This window comes from Oncorhynchus keta, chromosome 25 (genome assembly GCF_023373465.1).
Source record: "Oncorhynchus keta strain PuntledgeMale-10-30-2019 chromosome 25, Oket_V2, whole genome shotgun sequence".
Taxonomy (NCBI): Eukaryota; Metazoa; Chordata; class Actinopteri; order Salmoniformes; family Salmonidae; genus Oncorhynchus; species Oncorhynchus keta.
In genome coordinates this window covers 41589924-41603092 of record NC_068445.1, presented here as the reverse complement: position 1 = coordinate 41603092, position 13169 = coordinate 41589924, and the positions used below count along the sequence as shown (strand labels likewise).

The 13169-nt window shown below is 38.9% G+C and overlaps 1 long non-coding RNA gene across 4 annotated transcripts; it reads right to left on the bottom strand.

The window, feature by feature from the left end:
- Positions 1 to 9168: 9168 nt before the first annotated feature.
- On the bottom strand, positions 9169 to 12754 carry LOC127911935 (uncharacterized). 4 transcript variants are annotated; one of them, XR_008079835.1, is made up of 4 exons: positions 12717 to 12754; positions 11357 to 11644; positions 9803 to 10314; positions 9169 to 9291 (listed from the first exon to the last, which is right to left on the bottom strand). It is a non-coding gene; the product is annotated as an uncharacterized LOC127911935 (long non-coding RNA). The 4 variants fall into 4 exon arrangements; XR_008079832.1 differs by having other exon boundaries at positions 9180 to 9355; positions 9739 to 10314; XR_008079833.1 differs by having other exon boundaries at positions 9180 to 9355; positions 9739 to 10282; positions 11389 to 11644.
- Positions 12755 to 13169: the final 415 nt, after the last annotated feature.

The following is a 13169-nucleotide window of genomic DNA, read 5'->3' as shown; positions in this document are numbered from 1 at the left end:
AGAGCAGGTGAGTGCAGGTAGGGTAGACAGAGCAGGTGAGGGCAGGTAGGATAGACAGAGCAGGTGAGGGCAGGTAGGGTAGACAGAGCAGGTGAGGGCAGGTAGGATAGACAGAGCAGGTGAGTGCAGGTAGGGTAGACAGAGCAGGTGAGTGCAGGTAGGATAGACAGAGCAGGTGAGTGCAGGTAGGGTAGACAGAGCAGGTGAGTGCAGGTAGGATAGACAGAGCAGGTGAGGGCAGGTAGGATAGACAGAGCAGGTGAGTGCAGGTAGGTTAGACAGAGCAGGTGAGTGCAGGTAGGTTAGACAGAGCAGGTGAGTGCAGGTAGGTTAGACAGAGCAGGTGAGACAGGCAGGCAGTGCAGGATAGACAGAGCAGGTGAGTGCAGGTAGGATAGACAGAGCAGGTGAGGGCAGGTTAGACAGAGCAGGTGAGGGCAGGTAGGTTAGACAGAGCAGGTGAGGGCAGGTAGGTTAGACAGAGCAGGTGAGGGCAGGTAGGATAGACAGAGCAGGTGAGGGCAGGTAGGATAGACAGAGCAGGTGAGGGCAGGTAGGATAGACAGAGATGTTTGAGATGTTGTTTTTTTACATTGGATAAAAGTAGAGACTCAGAGCTAGAAAATGTTGTATCACACATTGCAATTGAGGAACAATGGACAAGTAATTATGCTTTGAAAGTTGACAAACTTATAACTCCACTTTTGAGAAAATGGCCCTTGAATGTTTTGGTACACCTACTGGAGAGCTCTCCTTTGTCTACACCTATTCAGCATTCTTCACACCCTCTTAAGCCTTAGACCCGCCCATCTCTTTAAGGGTTCACATGTGAGGCCATGTGCTAAACAGAGTCAGTAAAGTAGTGTAGTAATCAACCAAAGATTTCAATACTAAAAGTGGGGAAAGTAGTAGCAAAAATACACTTAATCTAGTCCTTGGCCTGTATCCGATTGGTGCATGACTTTGGATTATGTCATGATGCACTATATCAAATCAAATCTAGGTTTATTTGTCACATGAACAGAATACAGAAGGTTTAAATGGTAAAGTGAGTGAAATGGTTACTTGCATACATACAGTGGGGCAAAAAAGTATTTAGTCAGCCACCAATTGTGCAAGTTCTCCCATTTAAAAAGATGAGAGAGGCCTGTAATTTTCATCATAGGTACACTTTTTTATTTGAATTTTACCTTTATTTAACCAGGCAAGTCAGTTAAGAACAAATTCTTATTTTCAATGACGGCCTAGGAACAGGGGTTAACTGCCTGTTCAGGGGCAGAATGACTGTACATACTGAAACGACTGAAAATAAGTATTTGGTGGCTGACTAAATACTTTTTTGCCCCACTGTACATAGTAGCAAAATAAAAAATGTGAAGTGTCCAGATTGTATAAATATTTTATAATTATTAGGTGACTCTTACCCAGACACACTTGCCTAAATTGATGGGTTATCTGAAAGAAATGCTATAACCCCCTGCCACATCTAGCTAAGTGATCTAGCTAATTCCCAGTCATCTTGATGTCGGAAGTCAGAGATTTCCAAGTTCCCAGTTCCGAGTTCCAAGTTGTTTTGAAAGAGGCATAGCAATACAAACTGATTGTTATAGCTAACCACCATGCATGAATCTGCCGGTAGCTAAAGCAATCAAGCTAGGGTCAATGTTAGCTAGCTAGCTAACATTATGCTATAACTAACAATGCAAAATATTTCTGAGATACAAATAATATTACTACACAGATCATACACGTATTGTTAGCCGGTGAGCCAGCTAGCTAATGTTAGCTAACTAGCTAACATTACGCTTTAACTTGACTTTAACTTGACTTACACAATAAAATGACTTTCTGACTAAATTAGAAACATATAATATCTGAACATGTAGCTAGACTCTTACCCGTATGGATGAATGCTTCTCCCTCTCTGTCACGGATCCCATGGTTGCCCTTAGTTTCAAGATGTAATCCGGATACAGGTGCTTTATACAACAGCCTTCTATGTTCTCTTTTCGACTCCCTCCTCATATTTGCAATCAAACGCCAGAATGTTCTCCATCTCCTTAGCTATCATATTTTGTTTATACCGGGCATTCCACTGATTTCAATACTTGATCCTTCAGGCCGTTACACTAGAGTTACCAGTTAGAGTTTTGAAAATTCACCACAATCTTCTGAAAATAGTACCAATGCAATAAAACACGATTCATTTGTAGACAAACTGGAATTAAATATATATTAAGTTTGTGACACAGAGGGAACTATCCAATCAGGAGATGCAAATCCTTTAAATTTAGATTTTTGGTTGTGTTGACAACCAAACACAATTCAATATCACTATATCATTCAATTTGAAATCAACCAGAGTTTGAAGCACTAGGCCTACTGTATTTTCTATTTTTAGGTGAATTCTGGGTTGAATTGAAACGGTAGCTGTTGATTACACAGCAAATTCTACATAAGCCTAAATAGCATCATTGATGATACAATATATAAGTGATAATGTATGGTCACATTTCATTTGCTCTGTTAAACTTTCCCATTGGAATGACTTTAATAGCATCAGTGAATCTATTTAGTTTTTAAGTGGAGATCTCTCAACAATATTTCCCACGATAGCACATTGGCAAAAATCACAAACACATATCATAGCTAAGCTGGGCTTGGTTAAAACCCTGGATGGAAGACCAACGGCTATCTGTAGATAAATCACTTCTCTAGTCAGAGGTGCTGCATGGGAGACCAAAGGCTATCTGTAGATAAATCACTTCTCTAGTCAGAGGTGCTGCATGGGAGACCAAAGGCTATCTGTAGATAAATCACTTCTCTAGTCAGAGGTGCTGCATGAGAGACCAAAGGCTATCTGTAGATAAATCACTTCTCTAGTCAGAGGTGCTGCATGGGAGACCAAAGGCTATCTGTAGATAAATCACTTCTCTAGTCAGAGGTGCTGCATGAGAGACCAAAGGCTATCTGTAGATAAATCACTTCTCTAGTCAGAGGTGCTGCATGGGAGACCAAAGGCTATCTGTAGATAAATCACTTCTCTAGTCAGAGGTGCTGCATGAGAGACCAAAGGCTATCTGTAGATAAATCACTTCTCTAGTCAGAGGTGCTGCATGGGAGACCAAAGGCTATCTGTAGATAAATCACTTCTCTAGTCAGAGGTGCTGCATGAGAGACCAAAGGCTATCTGTAGATAAATCACTTCTCTAGTCAGAGGTGCTGCATGGGAGACCAAAGGCTATCTGTAGATAAATCACTTCTCTAGTCAGAGGTGCTGCATGAGAGACCAAAGGCTATCTGTAGATAAATCACTTCTCTAGTCAGAGGTGCTGCATGGGAGACCAAAGGCAAGCTGAACCTATTTTAACCTATTTTATAACAAGGTTTGTCTATGTTAAATTTGGTTACCGTGATGACATAATTCTGTGGTTGAAATTTCACCCTCAAAACAAGTTAATTACTTTTTCAAATACAATGCATTTTCCATGTAGATTCCATGTCACGATACCTTGGCAAATTACATTGAAACAACATTGATTCAACCAGTTTGTGCCTAGTGGGTTTCCATTACTCCCATGATTTTAATCCATCTTCCAATTGTGAGACTGGGTGTGTGTTTCACTTTTAAACATTGATTATTGGCGTCAGGCCAATCTAGCGGATTGGGCTGCCACTTGTCCTGACCCTTCCAAAAGCTTGGCTAGAACGACTCTCCTGCACCCCGAGACGCTTGTGTTCCAACAGCTGCAACCTAAGGGAGGGTGTGTGACTGTGTCTTCCTACAATCTGTGTTATCTTTTGGGGGGATTCTTTGTCTTAGATCGTGAGCGCTTGAGAGTTGCTCAGTGTAGTCTATAACAGTATAATGTTTAGTCTATAACAGTATAATGTTTAGTCTATAACAGTATAATGTTTAGTCTATAACAGTATAATGTTTAGTCTATAAAAGTATAATGTTTAGTCTATAACAGTATAATGTTTAGTCTATAACAGTATAATGTTTAGTCTATAACAGTATAATGTTTAGTCTATAACAGTATAATGTTTAGTCTATAACAGTATAATGTTTAGTCTATAACAGTATAATGTTTAGTCTATAACAGTATAATGTTTAGTCTATAACAGTATAATGTTTAGTCTATAACAGTATAATGTTTAGTCTATAACAGTATAATGTTTAGTCTATAACAGTATAATGTTTAGTCTATAAAAGTATAATGTTTAGTCTATAACAGTACAATGTTTAGTCTATAATAATACAATGTTTAGTCTATAAAAGTATAATGTTTAGTCTTTACAGTATAATGTTTAGTCTTTACAGTATAATGTTTAGTCTATAACAGTATAATGTTTAGTCTATAATAATACAATGTTTAGTCTTTACAGTGTAATGTCTTGAAATAAAGCTGTCCAAAAAGAAGCTGGTACTTTATTGGTTCGTTTAATGGCCATATCAGGTCTGTCTCGTATACGGTCACATTCTCTGGCTCCTATATCAGCAGATCTGCAATAAATCAATGCTATGTGCAGCTGGGTGTATTTCTGACACACATGTTTCAGAACACAGACATATTGGCCTTGAAAATCATCAGTTGTTTTGGGATGCATCTTGTAACTCTGTCATCATCAAATACGAGTTTTAAGAACAGCTCTCACAGCACGTGTAGTTTTATACTTTGACCTTTCTACGAGGGAGGATCAATAAAACAATCCCGAACAATGTTCGGTTGCATGCATTTCTGACACCCAGTTTCTGAACACGGCCATTGGCCACGGAGAAGGTCACAGACGGGATTGAAAGCACTTGACTTACTTCTCGTAAACTCTGCCATTTGAAAAACACATCCCCAGATTGATCCAAGTGTTTATCCTTGTTAATGTATGACATTAATATTACATGTAACCTTCCGTCGACCTCACACCGCGTGCTGGTAAAAAAAAAGTGAAGACCTCAAGACCATAGAGAGATCCAGTAACAGGGAGGCACATTATTTTAACCTTAATAGTAGCCCACAAGGTCCCCACATTGTAGACATTGGCCACCGTAATAGATTTACAGCGCTGTAAATTTGTTCATCCGTGCCACAGCATGTGACATATCAGATTTAGATTTCTACTGTCTGTGACATTTTAGTGAATTGAATCATGTTACATGTCCTGATGTCAGCCAAGGCCTTGGGGTGTCTCAGGCAAACTCCTGTCTGTAGTGATAAAAAGGTCATTCCAAAAACAGAGTACGTTTTTGGTATGTGACTTGGTCATTAAAAAAACTATTAGTTTCACCTTCATTTTAACATTCCGTTATAAAGACGTTCGACTTCTTTAAAACATCTCTCATCTCAAGGGGTTCAAAAATACTACAGAAAGTAAGTGTCGTTAAAGTAACAGGGTTGATCGTAGTCAGGGTTGAGTTTTGTTGTTGTCTTAAATCAGCCTGGAATCCCCTTGTGACAGGATAGAGCCTGTAAGTAAGCATTTCACTGTAAGGTTTCATTTCACTGTTGTATTCGGCGCACGGGACAAATAAACTTTGATTTGATTTGAATTGGAAGCTTGTTGTGTGCAACAAGGAGTGAAAATTAGACTGTAAGCTCCACAAAATTGTTAAAACGTTTCGAACCTGTCCATCTATCTATGGGTAACAGGGTTGATGTGCTTCGAAGAGCTCAGTTTTCCACAACAAAACGGCCAAAAAGAGTAGAACCAGCTCACCTGCTTTTACATAAAGACTAGAACTAGCTCACCTGCTTTTACATAAAGAGTAGAACCAGCTCACCTGCTTTTACATAAAGAGTAGAACCAGCTCACCTGCTTTTACATAATGACTAGAACCAGCTCACCTGCTTTTACATAAAGACTAGAACCAGCTCACCTGCTTTTACATAAAGAGTAGAACCATCTCACCTGCTTTTACATAAAGAGTAGAACCAGCTCACCTGCTTTTACATAAAGAGTAGAACCAGCTCACCTGCTTTTACATAAAGAGTAGAACCAGCTCACCTGCTTTTACATAAAGAGTAGAACCAGCTCACCTGCTTTTACATAAAGAGTAGAACCAGCTCACCTGCTTTTACATAAAGAGTAGAACCAGCTCACCTGCTTTTACATAAAGACTAGAACCAGCTCACCTGCTTTTACATAAAGACTAGAACCATCTCACCTGCTTTTACATAAAGAGTAGAACCAGCTCACCTGCTTTTACATAAAGAGTAGAACCAGCTCACCTGCTTTTACATAAAGAGTAGAACCAGCTCACCTGCTTTTACATAAAGAGTAGAACCAGCTCACCTGCTTTTACATAAAGAGTAGAACCAGCTCACCTGCTTTTACATAAAGAGTAGAACCATCTCACCTGCTTTTACATAAAGAGTAGAACCAGCTCACCTGCTTTTACATAAAGAGTAGAACCAGCTCACCTGCTTTTACATAAAGACTAGAACCAGCTCACCTGCTTTTACATAAAGAGTAGAACCAGCTCACCTGCTTTTACATAAAGAGTAGAACCAGCTCACCTGCTTTTACATAAAGAGTAGAACCAGCTCACCTGCTTTTACATAAAGACTAGAACCAGCTCACCTGCTTTTACATAAAGAGTAGAACCAGCTCACCTGCTTTTACATAAAGAGTAGAACCAGCTCACCTGCTTTTACATAAAGAGTAGAACCAGCTCACCTGCTTTTACATAAAGAGTAGAACCAGCTCACCTGCTTTTACATAAAGAGTAGAACCAGCTCACCTGCTTTTACATAAAGAGTAGAACCAGCTCACCTGCTTTTACATAAAGAGTAGAACCAGCTCACCTGCTTTTACATAAAGAGTAGAACCAGCTCACCTGCTTTTACATAAAGACTAGAACCAGCTCACCTGCTTTTACATAAAGACTAGAACCAGCTCACCTGCTTTTACATAAAGACTAGAACCAGCTCACCTGCTTTTACATAAAGACTAGAACCAGCTCACCTGCTTTTACATAAAGACTAGAACCAGCTCACCTGCTTTTACATAAAGACTAGAACCAGCTCACCTGCTTTTACATAAAGAGTAGAACCAGCTCACCTGCTTTTACATAAAGAGTAGAACCAGCTCACCTGCTTTTACATAAAGACTAGAACCAGCTCACCTGCTTTTACATAAAGAGTAGAACCATCTCACCTGCTTTTACATAAAGAGTAGAACCAGCTCACCTGCTTTTACATAAAGAGTAGAACCAGCTCACCTGCTTTTACATAAAGAGTAGAACCAGCTCACCTGCTTTTACATAAAGAGTAGAACCATCTCACCTGTTTTTACATAAAGAGTAGAACCAGCTCACTTTTACATAAAGAGTAGAACCAGCTCACCTGCTTTTACATAAAGAGTAGAACCAGCTCACCTGTTTTACATAAAGAGTAGAACCAGCTCACCTGCTTTTACATAAAGAGTAGAACCAGCTCACCTGCTTTTACATAAAGAGTAGAACCAGCTCACCTGTTTTACATAAAGAGTAGAACCAGCTCACCTGCTTTTACATAAAGAGTAGAACCAGCTCACCTGCTTTTACATAAAGAGTAGAACCAGCTCACCTGTTTTACATAAAGAGTAGAACCAGCTCACCTGCTTTTACATAAAGAGTAGAACCAGCTCACCTGTTTTACATAAAGAGTAGAACCAGCTCACCTGTTTTACATAAAGAGTAGAACCAGCTCACCTGCTTTTACATAAAGAGTAGAACCAGCTCACCTGTTTTACATAAAGAGTAGAACCAGCTCACCTGCTTTTACATAAAGAGTAGAACCAGCTCACCTGTTTTTACATAAAGAGTAGAACCAGCTCACCTGTTTTACATAAAGAGTAGAACCAGCTCACCTGTTTTACATAAAGAGTAGAACCAGCTCACCTGCTTTTACATAAAGAGTAGAACCAGCTCACCTGTTTATACATAAAGAGTAGAACCAGCTCACCTGTTTTACATAAAGAGTAGAACCAGCTCACCTGTTTTACATAAAGAGTAGAACCAGCTCACCTGCTTTTACATAAAGAGTAGAACCAGCTCACCTGTTTTACATAAAGAGTAGAACCAGCTCACCTGTTTTACATAAAGAGTAGAACCAGCTCACCTGTTTTACATAAAGACTAGAACCAGCTCACCTGTTTTACATAAAGAGTAGAACCAGCTCACCTGTTTATACATAAAGAGTAGAACCAGCTCACCTGTTTTACATAAAGAGTAGAACCAGCTCACCTGTTTTACATAAAGAGTAGAACCAGCTCACCTGTTTTTACATAAAGAGTAGAACCAGCTCACCTGTTTATACATAAAGAGTAGAACCAGCTCACCTGTTTTACATAAAGAGTAGAACCAGCTCACCTGTTTTACATAAAGAGTAGAACCAGCTCACCTGTTTATACATAAAGAGTAGAACCAGCTCACCTGTTTATACATAAAGAGTAGAACCAGCTCACCTGTTTTACATAAAGAGTAGAACCAGCTCACCTGTTTTACATAAAGAGTAGAACCAGCTCACCTGTTTACATAAAGAGTAGAACCAGCTCACCTGTTTATACATAAAGAGTAGAACCAGCTCACCTGTTTTACATAAAGAGTAGAACCAGCTCACCTGTTTTTACATAAAGAGTAGAACCAGCTCACCTGTTTATACATAAAGAGTAGAACCAGCTCACCTGTTTTACATAAAGAGTAGAACCAGCTCACCTGTTTATACATAAAGAGTAGAACCAGCTCACCTGTTTTACATAAAGAGTAGAACCAGCTCACCTGTTTTACATAAAGAGTAGAACCAGCTCACCTGTTTTACATAAAGAGTAGAACCAGCTCACCTGTTTTACATAAAGAGTAGAACCAGCTCACCTGTTTTACATAAAGAGTAGAACCAGCTCACCTGTTTTACATAAAGAGTAGAACCAGCTCACCTGTTTTACATAAAGAGTAGAACCAGCTCACCTGTTTTACATAAAGAGTAGAACCAGCTCACCTGTTTTACATAAAGAGTAGAACCAGCTCACCTGTTTTACATAAAGAGTAGAACCAGCTCACCTGTTTATACATAAAGAGTAGAACCAGCTCACCTGTTTTACATAAAGAGTAGAACCAGCTCACCTGTTTATACATAAAGAGTAGAACCAGCTCACCTGCTTTTACATAAAGAGTAGAACCAGCTCACCTGTTTTACATAAAGAGTAGAACCAGCTCACCTGTTTATACATAAAGAGTAGAACCAGCTCACCTGTTTTTACATAAAGAGTAGAACCAGCTCACCTGTTTATACATAAAGAGTAGAACCAGCTCACCTGTTTTTACATAAAGAGTAGAACCAGCTCACCTGTTTATACATAAAGAGTAGAACCAGCTCACCTGTTTATACATAAAGAGTAGAACCAGCTCACCTGTTTATACATAAAGAGTAGAACCAGCTCACCTGTTTATACATAAAGAGTAGAACCAGCTCACCTGTTTATACATAAAGAGTAGAACCAGCTCACCTGTTTATACATAAAGAGTAGAACCAGCTCACCTGTTTATACATAAAGAGTAGAACCAGCTCACCTGTTTATACATAAAGAGTAGAACCAGCTCACCTGTTTATACATAAAGAGTAGAACCAGCTCACCTGTTTATACATAAAGAGTAGAACCAGCTCACCTGTTTATACATAAAGAGTAGAACCAGCTCACCTGTTTATACATAAAGAGTAGAACCAGCTCACCTGTTTTACATAAAGAGTAGAACCAGCTCACCTGTTTTTACATAAAGAGTAGAACCAGCTCACCTGTTTATACATAAAGAGTAGAACCAGCTCACCTGTTTATACATAAAGAGTAGAACCAGCTCACCTGTTTATACATAAAGAGTAGAACCAGCTCACCTGTTTATACATAAAGAGTAGAACCAGCTCACCTGTTTATACATAAAGAGTAGAACCAGCTCACCTGTTTATACATAAAGAGTAGAACCAGCTCACCTGTTTATACATAAAGAGTAGAACCAGCTCACCTGTTTATACATAAAGAGTAGAACCAGCTCACCTGTTTATACATAAAGAGTAGAACCAGCTCACCTGTTTATACATAAAGAGTAGAACCAGCTCACCTGTTTTTACATAAAGAGTAGAACCAGCTCACCTGTTTATACATAAAGAGTAGAACCAGCTCACCTGTTTATACATAAAGAGTAGAACCAGCTCACCTGTTTATACATAAAGAGTAGAACCAGCTCACCTGTTTTTACATAAAGAGTAGAACCAGCTCACCTGTTTATACATAAAGAGTAGAACCAGCTCACCTGTTTATACATAAAGAGTAGAACCAGCTCACCTGTTTTACATAAAGAGTAGAACCAGCTCACCTGTTTATACATAAAGAGTAGAACCAGCTCACCTGTTTATACATAAAGAGTAGAACCAGCTCACCTGTTTATACATAAAGAGTAGAACCAGCTCACCTGTTTTACATAAAGAGTAGAACCAGCTCACCTGTTTTACATAAAGAGTAGAACCAGCTCACCTGTTTATACATAAAGAGTAGAACCAGCTCACCTGTTTATACATAAAGAGTAGAACCAGCTCACCTGTTTATACATAAAGAGTAGAACCAGCTCACCTGTTTTACATAAAGAGTAGAACCAGCTCACCTGTTTTACATAAAGAGTAGAACCAGCTCACCTGTTTTTACATAAAGAGTAGAACCAGCTCACCTGTTTTACATAAAGAGTAGAACCAGCTCACCTGTTTTTACATAAAGAGTAGAACCAGCTCACCTGTTTTACATAAAGAGTAGAACCAGCTCACCTGTTTATACATAAAGAGTAGAACCAGCTCACCTGTTTATACATAAAGAGTAGAACCAGCTCACCTGTTTATACATAAAGAGTAGAACCAGCTCACCTGTTTTACATAAAGAGTAGAACCAGCTCACCTGTTTATACATAAAGAGTAGAACCAGCTCACCTGTTTTACATAAAGAGTAGAACCAGCTCACCTGTTTATACATAAAGAGTAGAACCAGCTCACCTGTTTTACATAAAGAGTAGAACCAGCTCACCTGTTTATACATAAAGAGTAGAACCAGCTCACCTGTTTATACATAAAGAGTAGAACCAGCTCACCTGTTTATACATAAAGAGTAGAACCAGCTCACCTGTTTATACATAAAGAGTAGAACCAGCTCACCTGTTTTACATAAAGAGTAGAACCAGCTCACCTGTTTTACATAAAGAGTAGAACCAGCTCACCTGTTTTACATAAAGAGTAGAACCAGCTCACCTGTTTATACATAAAGAGTAGAACCAGCTCACCTGTTTTACATAAAGAGTAGAACCAGCTCACCTGTTTATACATAAAGAGTAGAACCAGCTCACCTGTTTATACATAAAGAGTAGAACCAGCTCACCTGTTTTTACATAAAGAGTAGAACCAGCTCACCTGTTTATACATAAAGAGTAGAACCAGCTCACCTGTTTATACATAAAGAGTAGAACCAGCTCACCTGTTTATACATAAAGAGTAGAACCAGCTCACCTGTTTATACATAAAGAGTAGAACCAGCTCACCTGTTTATACATAAAGAGTAGAACCAGCTCACCTGTTTATACATAAAGAGTAGAACCAGCTCACCTGTTTATACATAAAGAGTAGAACCAGCTCACCTGTTTTACATAAAGAGTAGAACCAGCTCACCTGTTTTACATAAAGAGTAGAACCAGCTCACCTGTTTTACATAAAGAGTAGAACCAGCTCACCTGTTTTACATAAAGAGTAGAACCAGCTCACCTGTTTTACATAAAGAGTAGAACCAGCTCACCTGTTTTACATAAAGACTAGAACCAGCTCACCTGTTTATACATAAAGAGTAGAACCAGCTCACCTGTTTATACATAAAGAGTAGAACCAGCTCACCTGTTTATACATAAAGAGTAGAACCAGCTCACCTGTTTATACATAAAGAGTAGAACCAGCTCACCTGTTTATACATAAAGAGTAGAACCAGCTCACCTGCTTTTACATAAAGAGTAGAACCAGCTCACCTGCTTTTACATAAAGAGTAGAACCAGCTCACCTGTTTATACATAAAGAGTAGAACCAGCTCACCTGTTCATACATAAAGAGTAGAACCAGCTCACCTGTTTATACATAAAGAGTAGAACCAGCTCACCTGTTTATACATAAAGAGTAGAACCAGCTCACCTGTTTATACATAAAGAGTAGAACCAGCTCACCTGTTTTACATAAAGAGTAGAACCAGCTCACCTGTTTTACATAAAGAGTAGAACCAGCTCACCTGTTTATACATAAAGAGTAGAACCAGCTCACCTGTTTTACATAAAGAGTAGAACCAGCTCACCTGTTTTACATAAAGAGTAGAACCAGCTCACCTGTTTATACATAAAGAGTAGAACCAGCTCACCTGTTTATACATAAAGAGTAGAACCAGCTCACCTGTTTTTACATAAAGAGTAGAACCAGCTCACCTGTTTTACATAAAGAGTAGAACCAGCTCACCTGTTTTTACATAAAAGTAGAACCAGCTCACCTGTTTTACATAAAGAGTAGAACCAGCTCACCTGTTTTACATAAAGAGTAGAACCAGCTCACCTGTTTTACATAAAGAGTAGAACCAGCTCACCTGTTTTACATAAAGAGTAGAACCAGCTCACCTGTTTATACATAAAGACTAGAACCAGCTCACCTGTTTATACATAAAGAGTAGAACCAGCTCACCTGTTTATACATAAAGAGTAGAACCATCTCACCTGTTTTACATAAAGAGTAGAACCAGCTCACCTGCTTTTACATAAAGAGTAGAACCAGCTCACCTGTTTTACATAAAGAGTAGAACCAGCTCACCTGTTTTACATAAAGAGTAGAACCAGCTCACCTGTTTATACATAAAGAGTAGAACCAGCTCACCTGTTTATACATAAAGAGTAGAACCAGCTCACCTGTTTATACATAAAGAGTAGAACCAGCTCACCTGTTTTACATAAAGAGTAGAACCAGCTCACCTGTTTTACATAAAGAGTAGAACCAGCTCACCTGTTTTACATAAAGAGTAGAACCAGCTCACCTGTTTATACATAAAGAGTAGAACCAGCTCACCTGTTTATACATAAAGAGTAGAACCAGCTCACCTGTTTTACATAAAGAGTAGAACCAGCTCACCTGTTTATACAT